Source organism: Microplitis mediator, chromosome 4 (assembly GCF_029852145.1).
Source record: "Microplitis mediator isolate UGA2020A chromosome 4, iyMicMedi2.1, whole genome shotgun sequence".
NCBI lineage: Eukaryota > Metazoa > Arthropoda > Insecta > Hymenoptera > Braconidae > Microplitis > Microplitis mediator.
Window position 1 is genome coordinate 11,121,108 of NC_079972.1, and position 6,000 is coordinate 11,127,107.

The window sequence follows — 6,000 nt, forward strand, 5'->3', positions numbered from 1 at the left end:
GGAACACATTCTCTATTCATTTGCGGTGTAGGGTTTCGATGGTTAGATGTCCCAAGAGACCAAGTAATCCGAGATTCACTTTGTGCCGACGGTTCTGCATATCGTACGTCAGAATCTGAAGCTTCACTGGAGTTTCGTTTATTTCGACAATTGGAAAACTAATTCGACTATTCCAATTATTATTTTTAAATATAAATCATCTGGTAAAAGATGAACTTCCTGCAGTTAAAATCCATAATTGATTTAAGATGAATTTTTTCTCATTTAATCCCTGGACGGGAATTGAACCCAAGACCTCACGACTTCTGTAAAATATATAGTTTTTTAATTAAATGAAAGTATTAATTAGCGCATAATATATTTTAATTAGTACTTACAGGATACTTGATTTAATGACACTCGGCTGGGAATTGATCCTTGACTAATTATATTACATACTGATTTAATCGGCGTATCCCCACGGTTGTTTGCACTCCGGATAGACTTTCGAACTTTGAAATATCCCTTGCGGAGAATAGTGTACATACACATCTACATAGACATACACAGATATATGTATATAATATATGCTGGATAATGGATAGAGACAAGGGTGTGCACGGCTGGTTTGTATTCTTTATCAGCTTCATGATGTTTGATGTGAGATCCGCACTCTTGTTACGGTTTAGACAAAATAATTGGCCGTCGCACGTGCCCGTGGGCATGCATCACTTTTATACTCTTATCTACTTTGTGTGCCGCACTCATTCAGATTTATCTGCTCTCCGCTATTTATAATGTATACTCTATAGCTTGACTTCCGTGATATTACCTCGGGCAATCGTTGTCCTGCTACTGAAATTTAATATACTGACAATTTGTTACCAATCATACGAAAATTTATTTTTTACAATCAACTAACCCAGAAATTTTATTAATTAGAGGAGAGGGGGGCAAAGTGGGCCCCTTGAGGAAAATAATTATATTAGGTACTTCTTTTTAGACCCAAATCCAAGTCCTTTTTTAAATTCCTTATTTTATTTATCTTTGAATATATTCTGAAAATCAACAGACATAACATGTAATTTTTTTTTTTAAATGGATCTCAATATTAATTATAAAAAAAAGTTTTCAGCACAAGCATAAAAATTGTAAACTCAGCTTTAAAAAAATCTTATTTATTTTTCTGAATAATTTTTAAATAATCGGTTGAATATTTACGTAGGGGAGAGGGGGACAGAGTGGGCCCTTTAAGGAAAATAATTATAATATCATTCATTTTTTTACGCATTTACTTCTTTTTAGACCCTTGATACTTATTTTCACTTCATTGTGCTGCATCAATTTAAATTGAAAAATCGAAAATTAGGGGCAAAGTGGGCCCTCCAAAAAATTTCAGATTTGATATTTTTTATTCTTTACACGTGTGATAATTGCAAATAACTATAAAACAATTGTATTTTAATAATATAAAAAATTATTAAAATGGTCTGCTACGATATAACTTTAAAACGTAATTTTATTATCTTTAACTTTCTTAATAAATTATATATTTAATGAACAGTTTTGGTGGTCTATTTTAACCCTCATTACATAAGAAATTTCGATAAGCTTATTATCCGTCCGAATTTATTGACGTATAGAAAATTTTGAGGGGCCCACTTTGCCCTCTCCTCCCCTACTCATCTGCTGACTTAATAAATATTAATTAGTCTTGAAAAAAATGATTAATGCCTTGATGTATCTCTTTGTCTGTCTTCTCATATATTTTTATCCAGAATCATAATATTTAGGAGGAGTGTCCTCTTACATCTATACAAATATATTTATATATATTCTCATTTGCCAGGTTTAGAGTCAAATTTTTTGTTTTTTTATGATCGTCTCTATACGTCACCGTCTGTATCGACGTATACTCTATACTACTTTTGCAACTCTTTACATGGTATATATATATATATATATATATATATATATATATATATATATATATATATATATATATATAGTATTGGAAAGTGAAACGAGAGTCGTTGAAAGGGTGCGTGTATACCTGAGTCGAGTTCTAGTCAACTGTTGGATATTCGTGTCGTCCTAGTCAGAAATATCAATATATATGTGTGTGTATGTATATGTATATTGTATATATGTATAAAGTGAATTGAAAGGAATAAGAGAAAAAAATTGTAAAAGATAAAGAGAGACTAATGTAACGACAACTACAAGTAGACTACGACTACAACTACGACGATGACGACGACAGAGTCACGTCGATTCGATGGCGGTGCGGTGTAGTGAGTTGAGGTATAGCTACGACTGAGAGGAAAACGCCGAGGGGATACGCGAAGAGGGTGAACGAGGGGGAGGGAATCGTAAGCGGCTTACGCCCGACGAGCGGAGAGCGACTCCTCGCTAATTATTTATAGGACCCTCTCTCGCTACTCGTATTCACTATCTTTCTCTTAGTCTCTGTCTCTATATATTTATATAGATATACATATATATGTGTATTGTATTTATGTACATACATATATATCTATAAATAAATTTTATATATATTTCACTTGCTCTTTCTCCCTTTCACAGAAGATCTTTCGTATTGAAAATAATACAAATTATTTATTTCTATAAACAGAAATATTTTTAGCGCTCATATCAACAACTCAAGTTTTTTTTTTACTATTTACACTGTACTGTTTTCAAATTCTGATCCTTTTACCCGACACGAAAATTCACAGTGTAATTAATAATTGACGGCTAGTCAGAGAATGAGACGAATAAAAACTTTAACGTACATAAATAATAATAAAATGAAAAATACGATTATGATTAACAATTTAAAAATGACTTTAAAAAATTGAAATTTAAATGAAAAAATGTATTTTATAGATAGTATTTAAAAAAGAGTTCGAATTCAATGTATTAAATAATATCAAATTTTTTTTTTACGGTTTAATTTTATTTTTTAGTGAAATATTGTTGTATGAGTGTTTTATCGATTGTAGAGAGGTCGAAAGGGCATGAGGAAGGTAGATAGAAGGCGTATATAACATAGTACATATATATAAAGTGAAAGAGAGAAAGAGAAACGAGGGAGAGAGAGGGAGAGAAAGCGGAAACCAACGGTCCATTTTTTAGGATTATGAAATACCCGGGAAAATGGGCGATGAAGGGCGCGTTGGTGGTGTAGAGAATACAGAAATGAACCAAGTGCTCAATGAAATAGAAAAAGAGGGAAAGAGAAAGCAAAAGAGGGATAAACATATAAGTTAAGTGAAGAGAATACGAGCGAGAATATTCTGAATAGGGAACATAATCGACAATGCACTCTCGCGCCTCTTGACTTCCTGCCGGGATATTTCTCCCAGATCTCATCTTCCTTTCCACAAGTACCTGTGCGCGTCTCTTTGGCATCACTTAGGATATATCTCCACCGTTCAATGCTCCTAGTTCAAGTAAATATATATAGATATACATTTCAAAGCTGAATTATTTTTTCCACATGAATTTTCTATATAATTTTTTTCCTTTATTTACGTTTTTTAGCCTGATTGATTTCATATTTTTTATACCTTTTACAGTTTTTTCATATTTTCTCTAACGATACTCTTGACTTCCTGGACTTTAGAAAAAAAGATGATAACTTTTCTATAAGATTGTAAAGCTTTGAAAGACGGTTTACTTTTCGGTACAAAAGATCAAAGAGAATGAGCCTCTTGCGTGCATTTTATAGGGCGCAAACTCGGTAATATGTAATATGGTTTTATATATTGGGGTGCGTGGGTGTAGAGAGGGGGGTAAAGGAAAGGAAGTAAAAAAAAAAAAAGATAAACGAAAAGAAAAGGGAATACGAAGTGGTTGTAATAGAGAGTTGACTCGCGATTTTTTACAATTGAATTTAATTTTTTTTTGTTCCTTCATTTCTCTCTGAATTCCCCGGTATGACTAGACGACTCTGTGATTTAATTTAACGCTGAGTTTAAAAAAAGATACCAATTCTTATCACTGCGGTTGTTAATAGTGAATTCGCTTATAGAGTCACATAAAAGAGACAGTTGAATTGGAATTTGATAATCTCATTTTATAAGGGTTAGTTTAACAAGAAAGAAAATTATTAAATGAAGAATGAATAAAAAATCAACTCTGAGCTTTGATGTTACGCCGATGAGCTTGTTGGGAAACTTTGTCAATTGCCAATGGAATTTTTTAAAGTAAAATTAACTTATGGCGCTGTCATGGACGATCAGAGTATTTGGTCATTGATTATTCGATATGAAATATATATACATATATCAGAAATGAGGGATAGTGTGGCGTAACAGTGAAAGTATAAAAGACAGAGACGAGTACTCTTTGGCAAGGATAGGTAGGTAAGTCCAGGCTTAGCCCGGTGACACAGTGAGCCGAACCAAGCCGCGAGCTTACGCCAGTTCTCGGTGAGAGATGGGAATAGAAGCGGCGAGAGAATAAACGAAGAGAGAAAGAGAGAGAATTGTTATAATGGGATCCGGCTAAACGCAAGCCGATTTTAACTCTTTGTCCCAGTACTCGGCCAAGTTCAAGGCCATTGTCTTTTTGTGATGCTACCGGAGAAGAGATTTTGTCAACGTCTTCACGACAGTGTCTCCAGAGCCTGTTATTTATATAATTATTTTATTAAAATTTAGTATTCAAACTAAAAAAAAAATCGTTTTTTTTTTTTTTTTTAAGCCATTTTTTATGTCTGGAGATCATTAATTTAAAAAAAAATGAATAAATATTGAAAGGAGGAAAAAAAGTTTAATAGATGAACAGGTACACGTGGGTCTGTCCAATTAGTGAAAGCATCTACTCTACAAGCTATGAATTGTTTATCCTTTGCAGCATATGCACTGACGCGCGCTTTATAGTTTAGACCGCTTAAAATACTGGCCCTTGTTTGAAAACACGTCATCATCAACTTACTCGTAAATCCTCTTCGACTCTACTACTCTCCATCGCTTCATCTCTCCGCTACATATTTTTCTCTCATCTATATATATACATATCACCCAATCTCTTTGATAGTCTTAATTGTGAACACCTGCAAACAACTAATGAATCATACATTTTATATTTCAAAACTTAAACTTCAATAGATAAACGCATGAGATTTAATCGCGATGAAATCCCCGATAAACTTTCATTCATCCATTTTATTTATGTTCCTGTATACATAATACATCTTTATGAAAAATATCGGACAAATTTCTTGTTGGGTAATAGATCAAGGTAAAAAATACACCTTTAATCCTAATGAATGTTTGAATTCTTGGTTTCCATTTCCGTTATACTTTCTACTTCCATTTTGCTTTAATCCGACATCCGGTTGCATGTAAATATATATCTGGGAAAATGCAATGTAACAGTTAATGATAATAATTGTTTTTGCTAAATTTATTACGCAGAAATGATGGAAATTTTTTGCAGATAACAAAATTAACTACGCAACTTGAATCAAAAGACACATTAACTAAATTGAATGGCCTGAAGGAAGAAACCATTTGTACTATTAGGTTGATTACCCAACACTATGCATTAAATGTATGTATACATATATATATACTATAATAAGCACTATACTTGGACTATGAGGTGAACAATAATCAGCGGCTAACTATATGTATATATATCCGTAAACAATCGAGCTGGGAATCATCTGGAGTAATTGCATATTCACCCTCGGGCAACGTAAATGCACAAGATGAAATCACTAAGATTCGTGTTCAAATGAATACCTTTGTATCTTGTCATTCAATTAAAATAATTACTTCGAAGTATATGTAAAGAAAACTGGGGCAGAATTGGCGGGGCAAAAATTTGGTAAAAATTACGGAGGGTCTATAGTAATTTTTGTCCGTTTTTCTCTGAACAAAACCTCTAAACGCAAAATTAAGAACGAAGTTCGATATGTTACTCTATAATTTAGCAATATGTGTTTTCATTTTTCAAAAATGGTCATTTTTTGAAGAGAAAAACGTGGACAAAGTTTCCATTTACTGC